This window comes from Chiroxiphia lanceolata, chromosome 5, assembly GCF_009829145.1.
Source record: "Chiroxiphia lanceolata isolate bChiLan1 chromosome 5, bChiLan1.pri, whole genome shotgun sequence".
Classification (NCBI taxonomy): Eukaryota; Metazoa; Chordata; class Aves; order Passeriformes; family Pipridae; genus Chiroxiphia; species Chiroxiphia lanceolata.
In genome coordinates this window covers 61,901,024-61,918,730 of record NC_045641.1, presented here as the reverse complement: position 1 = coordinate 61,918,730, position 17,707 = coordinate 61,901,024, and the positions used below count along the sequence as shown (strand labels likewise).

Here is a 17,707-nt window from a genome sequence, read left to right as displayed (position 1 = left end):
ACTCAGCTAAAAAAAAAAGCTTCATTTTGTTCATTACTATTAACCTAAACTAGGAAATTTCTGAAACAAACCCCTTAATTATTATTTGGTGTAAACTATTACTCAAAGGATGCACCTGTTCCCTTGTGACTATGTGGCAGAAAACTTTTTTCTCTGTTCATACACACATATACATATAGAAACACAAATATCTAGTAATCTATTTTGTTTGGGGTACCACTATATCTAATGTGAGGAAAATAGGAGGATCAAAAGGAAAAACTACTGAAACATGACTTAAATATAGAGGACTACCTACATGAACCAGGCAATCTGTTTCCAGAAGTAAAACAATTTCTTCCTCAAGTTCTACTTGTTTTCTGGATATTTGAGGCATTTCATATCCTTTCTTTTTACAGAAACAAGACACAGCAAGTAAGAACAAAGTATTTCAGAAAGCATGCATAATTTCCTTTTCACTTGCATCTATGAACTATTTTTGATGATCCTGGCAACTACCATTGCCTGCAGACAGGGTTTGGCCTTCCAGGGCATTAAGACACATGGAGTATTGAATCTAATTACAGACCCTTTAATCTCAGCCTCCTGACCACAGAGAACTTAAGTCTAAACTTTTAGTCCAATCAAAACAAAACAGGCAAGCTTTGCTTCCTCAGCCCTTTTCTCCATAATTATATCTGGAGTCTGGATTTTGGAATAAAAGACAGATTCTTTGGTTGCAAGATTTCCCCAAAACATCATGCAAGTAGTAGAGACATCTCTTTAATTTACTGTTTAGAAAACAGAATGATACACCAGCTTCATATCTGGTATGTTACCCACACAGAGAGGGAAGAATGTTTCTTCTGTATTTCAGAAATACTTTTAGAACAGATCACAAACAACCCTACTTTAATATCTTCTTCAGAACTCATAACAAAAGTATGAACAAGAACATATCTTTCTGCATTATATATGTTCAAATTATGTAGCATATGGCTAGTCAGTGCTTCGAGTTCTTCCAAAAATACGTATGTTCAACACTGGGCTCTGCTTTTTCCAATGTAAGCCAACTGAGGGTGAGAAAATTGCAAAGGCAGCAAGTTTTCCTTGGTGTTAAACAAATTTCTATTAAGATGAAAAAGTGCTGATGGCCTCTGGAGACCAATAAAAACAGAAAGTCCTTTTCTGATGATGTTAAAAAATTATTAGCATACTTAACTACCCTGCCCAACAGTTACAGCTGATTTGAGCCAGGATGCTCTTTAAACACAACCAGTATAATTGTTAAGTTGTTCTAACCCAGTGCTGCACACTGGCAACGGGTGCATTGCCCAGTTTGAAAGCAGACTTGTTCAGTGCTTACACAACTTATTGGAAATATTATGTTGGCACCAACTCAGCTTGTACAATACACAGTTCTATCTGTCCAATAAAATAAACATAGAAGGTACAGCTAAGTCAGTGCAGAAAATAAAAATGTGTCAGCCTAATACACTCAATTCCGTATAATAATTTTTATTCAACTTCTAAATTAAAATTAGCAAAATTAATTATTTTTTATAAACTTGCAAAGCCAGATTCATCTCTTAGGAAACTGGTCTTTGATTCTCTAATCTATCAGTTAGGTAAGAGACAACAATATTAATAAAGCCAAAACCCTCATCAAAGTATGTCTGAATTTGATAATCTCCTGCATGGCCCAAAACATTTTCAAACAAAACACATATTTCAAAGAAAGGAATAATTATAAGGATATTATATAATATATACTATTGACATCCACTTCCTCATGTCTGAATCAAAATGAATGTCTTTCTAATGTATTAGGTAGATATTTTGAGACAAACTCAAGCTTCCATAAACTTAAAACATGGAAGCCTTGAAATGACCTAGTGCTTGTAATACTAAAGCTTCCACTAGACCAGGTTGCTCAAAGCCATATTCAAGCTGGCTTTGAATCAACTATGGTGCAAGATACAACTATCACTCCATACCTTTGACGTGAAAAAGTAACAAAAGCTGGGCAATAAACCTTTCAAATTATACAGGTATCTATGGCATGAGCTAAAATTTCCCCAACTGTTTAACTATACAAAACTGAGGGCGTGACGTGAAACCCCACATCTATAAACTTAAAAGGCTTGGAGTCAACTGCTGCATGAAAGCACATCTCATCCCATCTCAATGCCCATGGTACCAAATGATAATTCTCACTTTTACGACACTTCATGCAGATAATCGTGTAAAAGGTTCAGCATCTGCAAGTCCACAGCCCTTGAACACTTGCACCAAGAAAGTTCTGTGAAACCCTGAAGACTTCATACTGTGATTCTGTAAAGAATGTTCTTTCTTCTCTCTGCCAGATAACCTTCAGTCTTCAAAGCCAGATTCAAAGAATCCTCTTTTTATATACGTGAATCATATTTAAAAATATTTAAATACACACACACATATTTTTAATATCACGAGAACTCAAAAGCTTGCTTAATAGGAATCATCCAACTCACTGCTCACTAAGACAGTTCTGTTGCTGTTTTACATACTGCAATACGAGTGTCTGTCAGAGAACAATTTCATCTTCACACCACCACTGCACAATGTGCAGAACTGGACCACATACTGAACTGGAACAATGAGATAAAACACAGCAAGTATGTGTCTTAAGTGAGCACACTGCAACTGGCACATTTTATGAGGACAGATTCAAGAGGAAAATTTTTCATAATATATGTGCACAAGGAAGCTAATTAGGACTGAAGAAAGAAACAAAGCACTGGAATTCCCATAGTTTAGGAGACTCATTTTGTAAACTTAATGTTCTTTTAGCTCTTTTGAATGCAATTGCACATATATATAGCACATAGCCCTAGCAAAGGGACAGTAGAGTTTTAAAGAAATCCTTAATCTGTAAGAGTATTTTTATTAAAACAGAAAAAAACCCCACAAGATTAAAGATAGCAAAAAGAGAATGAATTATTTACAATTATGGCAACAGCTTAGAGATTTATGAATCTAGAAAGCATTAGTATTTACATGCACAGCAACTGAACAAACACCAGTTTGCAATGTGCATGCAGAATTCTCATCAAAGAGCAAATGAATTTCTGAGATACAGGGCATTAAGCATTACCATAAGTACTTATTCACATTGGAATATCTTTTTAAACTGGGATAACAAAGGGAATGATGGTGATTCTAACAAAAGTTGCTGAGGCAGTTCATGTTCAATGAGACAAAGCTTTAAAGAGGGATGCCACTGGAACCAGCAGAAACAACAACAAAACTAACAAAAGCAAAAGTACCTCATCTCAGAAGATGTTTATTCTCAGAGCTATTTCAAATCAAATAACAGAAACTGTTCTAGTCACATATGAAAGAAGAAAAATCTAATGAGAATGTTTATTATGTTGAATTACTGTGAAGAACCCCCCCATTTTGGAAATAAAAATGTCTTTTGCATTTTTAATAGCAATTTCCAGATAATCACTTTTTTTGATGTACAGCTCCCAAAAAATTTTGCACTCAAAAGTGGAAACCCTTCTCCGTTACTTTGAATTTTTTTCCATTTCACAATGTGCCATGCCAAACACTGTTACAATGAGATATATTAGATTAAAGGAATTAGAATCAAATTCATGCTTCTGATTTAAAAATATAAATCCCAAAGTCTTTCAACTAAAGACAGGTAAAGATTTTCAGAATTAATAATTTCACATCCTTTGATTTTGGGTGTTGAATTTAAGCCATATGCCTGCTGAAAAAGCCCCTAAGATTTCTCAATCTGGACACTGAAAATAGCTGTTAATTTCTATGACTCTACTTTTTCTTTAATGAAATAAAGCTGCATCACTTTAAAAAAGCAACACCTTCCCACTTCTCTATGAAATTCTTGAATTTCCAATGATAAGGGATTAGTCAAACACCATGAGGAATAAAGTTAAATAATCACAATAAGCAATAAAAACTTTCAGATGAGAAGATTTCACACTTTATAATAATTTAAAAACAGGAAGACCAATATGAATAATGGAAGACCAGTGGACCACCAAGCATTCCTGAAAAGTGGAAATGCTACCTGTCAGTCCTTGGGAAGTTTTCCTCCCTAATAATACCAACTGGTATATAGGTCCTATTATGTATTAAGGCTTTTATGAAAATTTTTTTCCTGCATTAATGTCAACATTTTTTGCACTTTAACACTAACCTTATTATCATTTACTGCAGTGAACATCAGCTTATATAGCTGCTAATTCTGTAATGAAAGCTATTATCCTCACCTGGTTATCTTTTCTGCCATAACTCTTGTAAAAGAAGAGTTGATAAAACGTTAACTGAAAATATGCATAAGCTTATTTGAATTTTAATATTCCATTTTAATGTATTTTTCCTTCACATTTATGTGCCTAACACACAACAGTGTTTTTACAATAATACAACTCAAGTAAACGTTTACAATGCTTTTGAACCAGCACAGAAGCTTCCCTTCAATATAAAATGTGTACACACATACTATGTTTCACACAATGAATACACACACTAGGAAGAAACACGCAGAGCTGGTGCACTGCTATAGAAGCAGCCTGTTTTACTAATCTGACTGAGGCACTCAGAAAGTATTTCTATGTGTCAGTCAGCCATGTCAGAAAGATTGCTTAGCTCCAGCCTTCATTGCTGTAGCATTACCACCACCCACAGGACAGTCCACTGTTGCTGCAGCTACTAATCCTGATGGACAGATGAACTTCAGTCTCTTTAAAGCACACTTTGCTCCTCAACACAAGTTACAACTGACAACAACAGTCAGCATTACTGGAAAAACCTGCACGGGAAACTGTATGCAATGAACTAATACATTATTTAGCTTAAAACTGCCAGTGTGTCTTGTGTGATGAGATTAGATTCTACAATGTATAGTATAGGATCATAAATATTTCAAGTTGGTCGGGACCTGTAAGGATCACCAAGTCCACCTCCCTGCTTGTTGTAGGACTACCTAAAACTAAACTATATGGACTAAGAGCATCATCCAGACATTCCTTGAAATCTGTCAGGCTTGGTGCTGTGACCACTTCCCTGAGCAGCCTGTTCCAGTGCCCAACCACCTCACAGCGAAGAGCCTGTCCCTAATGTCCAACCTGAACTTCCTCTGATGTGGCTTCATTCCACTTCCTCATGTCCTATTGCTGGTCACCAGAGAGAGGAGATCAGCACCTGCACTGCCCTCCTTGAGGAAGGTGATATCATTGCATAAGATCTCAAAGCACTTTGTAGTCCTAAGAGACACAGAGAAGTAAAGACCACAAAACAGCAATTCAGGTCAGAGTGCAAAACATGCTGTAATGGGAAAAAATCACAGAAGGAGATGCTGAAAGGCAAGAAACAACCAGCTAAGTTGTCCAGATCTTTATTAGCAGTCTTGTTATTAATGATTAGATGGGTGAGAAAACCAGGAAATTTTTACTGGAAAAAAATTAACGACATCAACACAATGGGATGTCTGTGATCTGAGCTGGACTGATGTAACCTCACAGGACAGTGTCCAACTGAATACATTTACCCTACAATGTCCTTTATCGTTTCTTTGTTTTTAAGATCTGCCCACACAAAATATTTTAGCTGGCTATATTGTTAAACATAACTTATGAATTTAAAAGATAATGAATGCAGTGACACAGCTGAGTTGTTTGGGGGATTTTTTGTTTTGTTTTTTGTTTCTTTGTAGTTTTGGTACAAAAAAAATATTTACATTCTGGGACAGAATGTAAATGCAAATGTAACAGAAGGAAACCAAAGAGAAACTCTTCCCAAAAATCCCACTTTGTTTTGAAAATCAGAAGAAAACCTGTTCTGAAAGGTTTTGCTTTGGCTTTCAGTTCCTCAAAACTCACCTGTCCTTACCAGTGGTTAGTCACCAAAACAAGAAGAATAAAGGCAGTGTTTGGAAAGCCTAATTGCTTACCATCAAGAAAAAGAAAGTAATGAAAGGAAGGTAAATAAGTGATCAAGGAAACAGCACTGACCACATCACACAGTCCCATCACCACAACTGGGTGCCTGATTGACAGTCAAAGGAAAGTTGCCAAAGGTTGAACTAAGATCCTTATCTTATGCATTGAAAAATTAGGATCAGGGGAATGACACATTGCTGAAGATCTACATGGAATTCTGTATGAGTGGGCTTATTTTTTTTTTTACAACAGTAAGCACTATCTAGGCCTTTTTCTTTGCTTTATTGGGCTGTATCTAGCAATCCCAGCTTCCTAACAATCCCTAAACACTGTAATAACGCCAAAAAATGGTGCACTTAATTACCAACTAAAAGAAACAATAATTTCATTATGGTTTATAAACAGCTTGGTTAAATATTACCGCCTCTGTTGCACTCTGCATCCAAGCTAAAAGACCAATCACCATAGTTACAATGGGCTGTTTTTGTTCAGCACTCAGTTACCTCTTCTGCCTGAGAACTTCTCCCAAAATCTCTCATCATTTTGTTACACTGCTCCTTGCTGTTCTGTGCCATTTATATGACAAGGTAACATATGCCAATGAAAATATTAACAGACCTTGAAAACTTAACTGTTCTGCTGTATATGAGTCAAGTTGTCCCACGGTGGCTTTAAGAGATGGGGGGTAGACTTCATTTCCTGAGGCCAGGAAACTTTGACTTTCAAAAACAAAATATATGTTCAGGTCAGCACTGGAGGAAGCAAGGGATGAAGACTAGAACGCTGTGGGAAACTAGCTTATCCCAAATTTCAGGAACATTAGCCTAACAGTGTCTGAATCGAGAGGTGCTGAAGTTGAAGACTGGAAGCAGATCTCAAATTTACACTGGTCACTGTCATTCTTCAGTATTAAGAATTATCTGCAAGATATCAACGCACACTTCTTGATGCAGTCAGCACATTAGCCAGGACATCTCTCACTCCAGCTAAAACAACATGAGATTTTCTTCCAAAAAACAGCTGATGGGAATAGACGGGAAAGGGGAGCACGTCATATGAATCTAGAAACTCAATATAATAAAAAATGTTATCCAAACCCTCCTGTAATTTAGAAACACCTCAGAAAAGAAACCTATCACTTGACTCATTACCAATACATAAAGTTTATCAAGTAATAAGGTGTCACAAGTTATGAATGCTCCACGGGATGTTTCATGAGGGGATATTGGCAAGTCCTAACCGGAAACAGCTACCAGCCTGCACTACAGATAACTGCACCAAGGTACTACCCTTAAACATAATTTCTTTACGAGTAATTAAAGGCCTTCATCCTCAGTTTCAAGCTTCTCTGAGACTAAATCTGCTAATGGTCAAATGCAACCACCTCCTACATTTTGCCATACAACGCAAAACTACAAGTTAATACAGTTTCAAATAAAGTTTTTCTCTTCTGGTATTAATATCTGATTCAGTGTAGCAGAAGACTAAGAAATACAATCAAAACCACACAGACTTAATCTGAATGCTACAGGTGCTTGCCCTGTGAAATTTTATTTCTCAGTGATCAGTAGGGAACACACATTCATGGAAAAACTTTACTTCATGGTAAGCGAAATGATGCAGCATCAAGAGTCAGTGAATTTAGAGACAGGTACATCATAAATACATTAACAGAAAAAGAAATCTAACCAAGGATGAAATGTCTCAAATGCATGCTCCAAGTACTATCAAACTAAACTATTTCAGAGAAAAGAAACCTTTTCCCTTCAATCTCTTAATTGAATGAAACCAGAATTAACTAGGCTGCTCTCCTGTCATGAGGCAGTAGCCCAACTGCATACAAACTGTGGTGAAGTCAAATGCTGTTGTCTCAGTATTCTCAAAAAAAAAAAAAAAAGAAGAAAGAAAATTGCCTTAACAGCTGGCTAAAATTGAGGGATTAACTGCAGAGATTAACAGAAGTGTCTTTGTTTTAGAGCAGCAAGTCCATATCGAACTAAAGCAGACCAAAGGTTCACTTCCAGACAGGGTCAGATACAAGACATTAAACCCTCTAAACACTTCAGGTAAACATTTTTAGCGCCTCATGTTTTCACTAATCTCTAATTCCAGTTTTGTAGATAAAATCCATTACACCTACTCGTCCCTCTAATGTGCAGCTAAAGAAACACTAGTAAAACTAATGTGCAGCTTCCCAACTATTTAAATTCTCAGCACCTACTTACCAGCAAGCAAGCTTTGTAATGAAAATAATGAATACGTTACCATAATTTCATAATTGATGTTAAATTTGAAATCAGACTGCAGAGATTAAATATCAAATTAATTATATGTCAAGTTTGATAACTATTTTTGAAAGCCAACAGCAACTGAACTAGAAAAGAAACCTTTAACCTTAAAACCTGGCAACTTTTAGTTTTTATTGAACTTGGAACCATTGAAAGTACAAACTTCAGGTGAACTCCGAAATAAATCTGGGAAATAATGATATGGGTATTCTTTTGTTAAGAAAAATACTTTAAGGACCTTAATAAAAGCATTCAGTAGTTCAACAAATAAGTTTGTTCTGTTGTATTTTTTTCTTCTGCTTTTGTTAATTGAGCAAACAGATGTAAAGCCAAAAGTGACATTTATAAAACGGCTGATTAGGCTTTGGTGTGGATTCCTTCCCCCTGCAACACGCTGGGTTAGTTGAATTTGGCCCTTACAGTGTGGGAAGAAGTCCCCAAGGTGCTGTTCTCTTTAACTTCAGTGCACAAACCAACCACCCTGTGAACAGATCACACACAGCCAGTCACTCTCTGCTCAAGAGACCTGCGCCACTTGGCTGAAAGACGTGTTTTCTGAACGGCAATAAAATCTTCCCTATGAATGGCATTTTATTGAGGTTTCATTGGGGATTTTTCTGATCTAAGATCACACATGTCTTTTTTAACTGCAGTCTCACTAGCCAGAAAAGAAAACAAATCACAATACAGCAGTTGTTTTCTTTCAGGCGGGCATGCGATCTTTTAATTCCTTCTAGAATAACACCTGATACAAACAGTAATTATAAGAAAAATCAAACGTAAAAATCAGCCATTGAAACAAAACAAACAAACAAAAAAATAAACTGTAAGAAGAGAATTTTAAAAGCAGAGCATTTAAGAAAGAACCACGCTAGAGTAGCTTAAAACATGTATATGTATACAAACAAGCTATGAAGAGAGAAAAGTCCTTTCTAAAAATTTGCAGAAATTTGGGTAACAGTTGAACATTATCCTGTCATCTTGATATACCATATGTTAAAGAATCACACTTTTAAGCTGACAGTTACTGAAAATCCAGTCCTTAGCGAAAGTTTTTAAACAGTTGCCAAGGACAAAACCAAAAGCACAATGAATGTAGTAACTCAGTGGAAGAGGATTTCTGATAAAAAAGAAATACATGCATTCAGTGTCTTGCTCTTAGAAAAGGATGTGAGGACAGTGATGCTAGCAGGACCATTCTGAAATAATGTAAACCAGTTCATTTCAGGGCTAAAAGCCTGATGATTTTATGTCACTGAAATGCCTAAATAAAAATATGATATAATTTAGCTTATCTCCTTAAAACCAACATTGTTTTCAAGAAGAGCCTGACAGATTCTCTCTCCAGAGGTGAATTGAACAGCGTTTCCCTGTTAGCTATGAAAAAGTACGAAATCTGATCCAAAGATGGCCATTCCTGGAGACTACACTGGGAAAAGTATCCAAAAGGACAGGGCTGAGTGAAAAGCCATGTTATCACGCTCCTCAAACTGTACATCTTCCTCACCATGAGAATGTGAGATGGGAAGTATACAGCTCTGTTTCGGGATCCACTGGGTGACAGCAACTTCTGGTAGCGAACAGAGACCACAGTGCCTCTCAGAATGGCATGTTTGGCATATTTCTTTCAGGTGCTTAGCAAACAGATTTACTAAGAGCTATCTCCCCTCATAAAATACATTCTGAAGCAGTGGTTTTGACAGCTCATGTCAGGTCAATATGAAGAGTGCCTACTGAGATGATTTGTTACAGACTTCTGACTGCCTGGCACATGGGGGACAGCAGAATTATTTGTAATAAATACACCACACACTGGGCTGAACAGCCTATATGAATAGTGCAGATGGCTTAGTTCCTCCTTCTCTGATATAGCTGTAACGCTGTCTTCTCCATCTGGCAACTGCAGGACTCCAGAACACAGCTAAGGAGTATTTTGCAAATTAAGCAAACACTACTGGGTTTCTGGAGAAGTCAGTGAGTGTTGTAATAGCCTTGGTAATGTGTATGGACAAGGTTACTGGCTTATGCATTTGAGGAGGGATTTCTACCATTCCACAGTAACTGCATTTGCTACAGAACTACAAAATGTGTCCATGAGTATTTTGAATACATACATAATTTTTAAATACATTATGAAGGAGAAGAGAAGAAAAAAATCCAGTGACAAGATGCCCCATGTGTCAGACATCTGAAATATATTCTCACTGATATCCTTAGAGATCATAAAGTTCACTAATTAAATTAGCTCTAGCCTGGAATACGTACTCAGAAAGATAAATTCTTTATCTTGGCAATTATAATACTCCAGTGAACTACTTTTTATTTGGTGACCTTGAGACAAATGAGGCAAAATTAAGATTTTAATTGAGCTGATCCCCCTATCAGGGCAATTGCCTTGATGTAGCCTGTCACTGAGACATTTTCTGCCTTCCTTTAGTGAACTAATTTTCCAAGTAATTGGAGAACACTCCTAATCATTAGGAAAAATCAGCAAACAACAGCCTCTGCTGTCAAGAAGAATATTCCTAACACAAATATAATATACTTTCTATAAACTGGTTTTTTATATGAAGACATATAAAATGGAGGTTGAGATATTTAAGCAGTGTTGAAAATCTAATATACAATTACCGAGGCTGTGGTCAAAACAGGACAGAAATACAAGAGGAAATTTCCAGTCCCTTTCTACCTTGAAATAAAATTTCTCTATCTCTAATTTAAAAAGCAACCTCCACTATTCCAAGACGTAGAAGAAAACACACTCCTTCCTCTTTGGAATTTCCAAGAAATCAACTGAAATTCCTTTGAAGGTGGTGTTGGGTTTTTTTCTCTTGTTGATTGCTTTCTGCTTGTGCAGCAGGAAGAAAGCAGCAGTGTAGAGGCCCTTTAAACTAATTAAAAAATTTCAAAGCCATGCTGCTTTCATCAGACCCAGTATGGTTCAAAATTAGAACTTCCCTGCCGATATTTACTCACTAGTAAGAGATATTTATATCTATTTTAAAAAAGTATGATAAAGAGATAAAAATGGACCTGGGGAAAATTACATCTATAATGAAAAAGCAGGAATTCATATGTGTTCCTGAAACTGGGAATAGCATATACTTACCCCTTCTATTTAAAATAATCTTCCAAACGTTTGGCTTTTGTTCACACTATAAGGCTTTTGCCCAAGATACAAATATGTTTGAAGTTTGAAGCATTTAAAAATAGAAAGCAGATTCCTTCAGCTATATTTCAGCTGTCATTTGCTCGTGCTATCCAAGCATACTCAAAATGAACATGGAAATAAGCAGTCAAAGGAAAACAAACTGTCAGAAACTGTGTGCCAGGCCCCATCTCTTTGAGTACACATCTGCATATGCCATATTAAAATGAGAAATCTGTGCTGAAAGCAAGAGATACAAGAAAGGGAAGAAGGCATGTCATAAACTAAGGCGTGAAAAACCACAGTTATTTGCATTTCTCTGATAATCTTTATATAATGCCACTGCATGGTGCCTACAAAAGCTCTGCCTATTGCTTATACTGTAGGGAACAGTCTCTTTGATTGGGAGATATGACCACGAAACATTTCCTTTAAGAAGAAATGACATTAAATGTAGCAGTCATTACATCAGTGTTGTACTCCAAATACACCAGGAAAATCCATTTTTTTTTCACACTCCAAGTCAGTGGCCACTTTTGCAGCATGAAGTGTCATTTTACAGTAGCCTAATAGTGTTTTTACTAGCAACTTCATTTAATGCTTTCTCCCATTTTCTTTTATACAGGACAGCCTTGAAGTAAATGATGGAAAAGAAAAGAAAGATTTTTTGTACAAGGGGCAAGAGGAGCAAGCAAGTAATGCTAAAAGAAAAGACACCATAGACTGAGTTACTGATCCTTTAAAATACGCTGACATACCAAATATTGAAAAAGTGTTTGCTCTGATATCTTTTACATATACTGCTAGAAGGAGTTAGTAATAAAAAAAATAATTTCTAAGTTCTTTATTCAGGTTTCTAAATGAAATTGCTAACATGTTCTGCTGGTTATCTATGAAAATGAAAAATTATACACTGAAAAGTGAAGCGAATGTGTATATCTAGCTAGTAGTCAGTTTTTGGTTAACAACATTTGTACTATTATTTATTTGGTACAGTTACCTGAGGAATTCAAGTACATCCTGCAAAACCAGCTGAAAACTCCACAGAATACACTTGTTTTAAAACATCACAGACTTAATGAACTAAAGTGAGCATATAATGCAGATTATAAGAGAGCAAGGCAAACCACTGGAAAGAACCAATGATGAGCACAATATTGGTAAAAGAGAATATGTCTGACAGGAGATGCCCCCAAAATAATGCATTTTCAAACATACAGCATCCCCACTGAAGCTTGCATGGGTGAGATTCTTTATCCTTACAGATACTCGTAGGGTAAAGCTGCATTATGTCACCTCTCTTTTAGTTCCCAGCATGTGGGACTTCATCAAACATGGCATGAACAACTCAAGACACTAAAAAAGCAAGGGAAGTTTGCAGACAATCTGAGTTTTGCTGGCACTCAGAACAGAAACAATCTGGTCATGGCTGTTAGCACCAGTGGGACTGAAAAAGCCAAAAACTGGACTGATGCTGAAAGTGAAGGAGGACAACATGTGCTTTTCAGAACTACCATCTGGTGAGCTACAGTAAATCCATGGCTTTGAGAAATCAAAGATTTACATGCTAGGAGAGAGTTGAGCAATACAGGAGAGTAGGAGCTGGTAGGAAAGCAGCCTCACTTCTCTCTTGGGTTGGCACCGAGCACACCAGCTTGGCAACTGCCAGTTGTTGGCAGCTGTAATTTCTGGGACCAAATGAAGCTCTTCTTGTCCATCTACAGAGAGCAGTTTGCAACTCAACTTTGCAATTCGTGCTCAGTCTTATTTTTTTATAAAAAGAATGAAGTTACTTGTAATGATGAAGTTCATTCCAAAACGTTCGAAAGAAGGATGCTGCAGCTGCACCACTCAAACCCCAGTGTCATTCTAAAACTACCAACACCCTTAATCCCAATTTCTACCAGATCTGTTCAGTACTGTAAATAGATGCATAACAATGTTCCATGTAAAAGCACTTTACACTGAATGGAGTGTGCTGGGTCACTAAAGGGATAGGTGGCACTTCACCCCTTGGAGCCAGGAGTTAATTAGTCAGCCATGAACAGAAACTGACAACTGCATAGATTTTGTTCTCCAAGGAAGTGAAAAAAAATCCATTCCTTTTAATTAAGAAGAACATCCTATCTGCTGGATAAGAAGGAAATTAAGTAAGTTACTGAGAGCATGATTAAATCTGTCTGTATTGCCTGGGGTACTTCAAGAGGACTGGCTAGAAAAGCTGACATATTCCAGAAGGGCCCTCTATTGTTTGCAAATGAAGAACATGTTATGCAGAAGGAGGGAATACTTTACTACACCACCCTGTCAGAACAATGAAATGGAAGAGAGCCACAGAAGAGAAAGGAAAAAGGGGGAAAAAAGATCTTACTAATTTAACCTTAGCCTAAGAATGTTCAGCATGTTTTTATCTAGCAACATCTCTAAAAGTCTACTTAGGATTTCATGGATAAGAAATGATTTTCATTTTAGAGTAATGTGATTAAGAGTGATTTCAAATTAATTGAGTGACAGCAATAGAAGTGTCCACTGGATCTATAAACCGTATGAAATATCTATGCTTATGTAGCATAATTTTCATCCAAAAGATCAGGAATTGTTTGCAGATAAGGTGCACAGGTCTGTTAGGAAAGCTGGTTTCACAAGAATGAGGATGGAAAATATTAGTTAAGTGACCAGTGAAGAAATGCTCTCAGTTGGTAAGATAAGTACTGAAAGGCACATCTGAAACATGAGGGTTCCAATGTCCCCATCTGAGGCAGTGAGGTCACCTTGTGAGCAGGTCAGAAATGGAACCTGAACTTCACAAGTAACACAAGAACAAGTAACAAAAGATTTCAGTTTAGGCACAGGCACAGACTAAACACACGAGGAGTGACTTCCCAGCCAGCTGAAAATCTCACAGCAGAAAAATGTTGCCTCAATAAGGGAGCTGAGAAGAAAATGCAGGGTCAACTATGATCTATTTTATTTGCCTCTAGCCTGAGCAAGATAAAAGATGTGAAAAAGAGGGATGTGAAAACTGCAAATGGAAAATGGTTCTGTCAACCTGAGTGACAAGACATTACAGAAAACCTGGTAACTACAAAGGCAGAATAGTAACCCCTCACCCTGTCAGATGGGAGGTCACTGTCTCAGTCTAAGCTCTTGGTCAGCAAGAGAAACTTACGGAGAACATAAAAAAAATTCAAAATATAATTTCCAACTTTATCTTCTTTGATTCTATTAAGAGCAATAAGGTTTGAGAGTATCTGTGTTTAGGGGTGGGGAAGAAGGTGAGAGCAATGCTAGAAATCTTGAAAGAAAAATGTCTGGGTAAATTATTATTCATGAAAAGTCTATTAATACCACACTGACATATATCACAGTGATACATTATCCCAGAAAGAATAAATTCTTTTCAAAATTGTTTAAAAACTGAGAATACAGGAAGAAATTTGCCAGAAATAAAAGTTCAGTGGACCTGCACATATTTTTCTTACTCTCTTCTTTTCTTACAGCTGTATAGTCCTATGACATAACAAGAAAACTTTTGTTTATCCTGTTTTACTGGGTCACTATTATGCAGCACATTCTTACCAAAACCACATAGAAACAGTAGAGCTTGTCCTAGAATACAGAGTAACTCACCACAGCAAGTTAGAATCGGAGTAATTTTGGTTGGAGTGACCTCTGAAGATCACCCTGGTTCAACACCTTTCTCAAAACAAGGCCAAATTAGAGCAGGTTGGTCCTAGCTTTGTCCAGATGAGTTCTGATGATCTCCAGCATTGAGGACTCCTCAGCCTCTCTGGGCATGTTTCTGTATCTAACTGATCACTGTGAATTTTTTCTGCCAATTATCTCATTGGGGCTTACATTGGAACAACCTGCAATTTGTCTGTTGCTTCTCCACCTTTTACTGAACATGTCTGAGAAGAGTCTGACTGTCTTCCCTGGCCCTTCCCATTAGACAGCTGAAAGACCACAGTATGGTCTCCCACGAGGCTCCTCTTCCCAGGCTGGAACATCCCAAGTTCTCTACCCCTTCTTGCATGTCATGTGCTGTAGCACCTTCTCATCTCACCAGCCGGCCTGCTGGACTCAATCCATTGTACGCTCCCCATAACCACTCCCCTCAGTCTGCTATCATCCATGAAATTATTGAAGGTGTATTGTGTCCCATCATCCACATCACTAAAAAGACACTGAGCACTGCTGATTGCCCTCTGAGCCAGTCATCTCATCACTGAAGGCAATCAGGTTGATCAGGCATAATTTGCCCTTGTAAATCCATACTGCCTGTTCCCCATCACCTCCTTTTCCTTCAGGTGCTTGCAGGTGGCTTTGAGGATCTGCTCCAAAACCCTCCCAGCATATGAAGTTATACTGATTGGCCTGCAATTCCCCAGATCCTTCTTCTCATCCTTCCTGAAGATGGGTGGGATGTTTGCCAGCCATGAGGAACTCTCCCTGACAGCCACGAGCTTTTGAAGACGATAGAAGAGTCCTTGCTATGACATCAGCTGGCTCCCTCAGCAACCTTGTATGTATCTGATCCGATTCCATCAACCTGCATATTTCTAATTTGTATAAATGGCCTGTAACTTGGTTTTTCAGCTCTATGGGTAATGCTTCACTCCTGCACACTCTGCCACTACACTCAAGGATCTGAAAAGAGTCCTTACCAGTAAAACAGGAGGAAAAGCAGCTGCTGAGCTCTTCACCCGTTTCACTGAGTTTTTAAAAAGGTCTCCTGCCCAACTGAGTTCTCTGTATCATATTAATGCTGAGCCCAGGATCTGTTAAAGCTTGTGGTACTGTCAGTTATGGAATTGTTTGCACCATGACTATTTTACCATAGATATATACTACATTCACTGTCTGTCCATAAACTTACCTGGCTTTTAGAGTTTTAGTAGAAATAAAAATCTAGCCATTGGGGGGGAGGGATATAACATTTTGCACAGAAGTCAGCCATTAAAGAAGAAAAATAACCTTCAGATTTTATTCCTTTGACTAAATGTGATGTGATACATATGGGTTAGTCAAAATGTTTAATGTTGCATGAAGTTTGAATGATCATTTCAGTTAATCTTCTGAGGATGACATGCTAGGTAATTTGTTAACTTTGGGATATATGAACATGGACACATTTTAAAATGTTTTCTAAAAATAATATTGTCTTTCAATGCTTCAAATAGTATGGTAAAAAACCCCCACTTTTTTGTTATATCTGAAAAAAAGCAAATTGTGAAGGATTTCTCTAATCTCTCGGAGCATTTGACTCTGATCTCTTCAAAATTCACACTGATCAGCATACTGATGACAGACAAACATCCTCCCTAGTGCCATATCCAGTCATGTGTCTTTCTAATGTTGCCTCAGTTCAAACCCCCACAGGAAAGCTGCACCCTTTGTGAATACATGTGCTGAAAACAAAGCAATAACACAAAAACAACTCATCAGTGTTCCCTATAATTAAATTAATTTCAGCAGGTAGTAGGAAACAGATCATGCAAGACTGCAGAAAAGTGAGAATTCTGACATGATGTGCATCTGTGAATAATTTTGCTTTAAAAAGATGCAGTCAAATGAGGCAAGAAAAGAGGGCCTTTGAGAGAAAAGGTACAGATTCCACTTCAAACAGAGGAAGAAAGCTCTGATAATCACTGTACCTAAAGCAAATTTGAAAGGCTATGCCAGTGACTTGTTTTAGGAAAACCACAGTTCTGTTTTGTACTTACTCATCATCACCCAACCTTCACAGCCAAGTCTGATGCCTTCATTTCTTCCTTTACCCAGTATCATCTCTAAGATGCCTTACTTCTCACTCTCAAGGACAGACAATTCTTGCAAAGCAGAGTACTTTGTCATATAAAGAATACCATAAACCTGTTTTTATTCTAAGTAGAACTAAAGAAAATATATATTGGATAGAAAACAACCATTAGAGATTGTTAGTTTTTAGAGAAAGCCAGGAAATTTAAGTGGAAACTTCTTTGAAGACAATGTTTTTGTCTCTGCTGAGCTAAAACTAACCATTGCTGACTCAACATGCTTGAAATTTTTATCACCTCCTGACTGTTTAATGACCGACATTGTGGCAGAATGAAGACCTTGAGTCTTCTGCAGGTATGAAACTAAAGAGCCAGTGACACTTCCAGTGAAACTTCTCCTGACTGCCCTGGCACTTGCTCAGTCCTCAGATCCACAGTTTCCTGGATGTACATCATATGAGTCACTGTATAAACGTATTTCCAGCACATCGAAAACCCCACAAGTACCACAGACTAGATCCCTGTAACTAACTACCCTTTTTTTAAAAAAAAAAATAATTATTGAATAGTATCCTGAGCTTC

At 37.3% G+C, this 17,707-nt stretch overlaps 1 protein-coding gene across 14 annotated transcripts in view; it reads right to left on the bottom strand.

Moving 5' to 3' along the window:
* The window catches only part of ERC1 (ELKS/RAB6-interacting/CAST family member 1), a 289,340-nt gene that overhangs the window by 134,236 nt on the left and 137,397 nt on the right, over window positions 1-17,707 (bottom strand). The window lies entirely within an intron of this gene.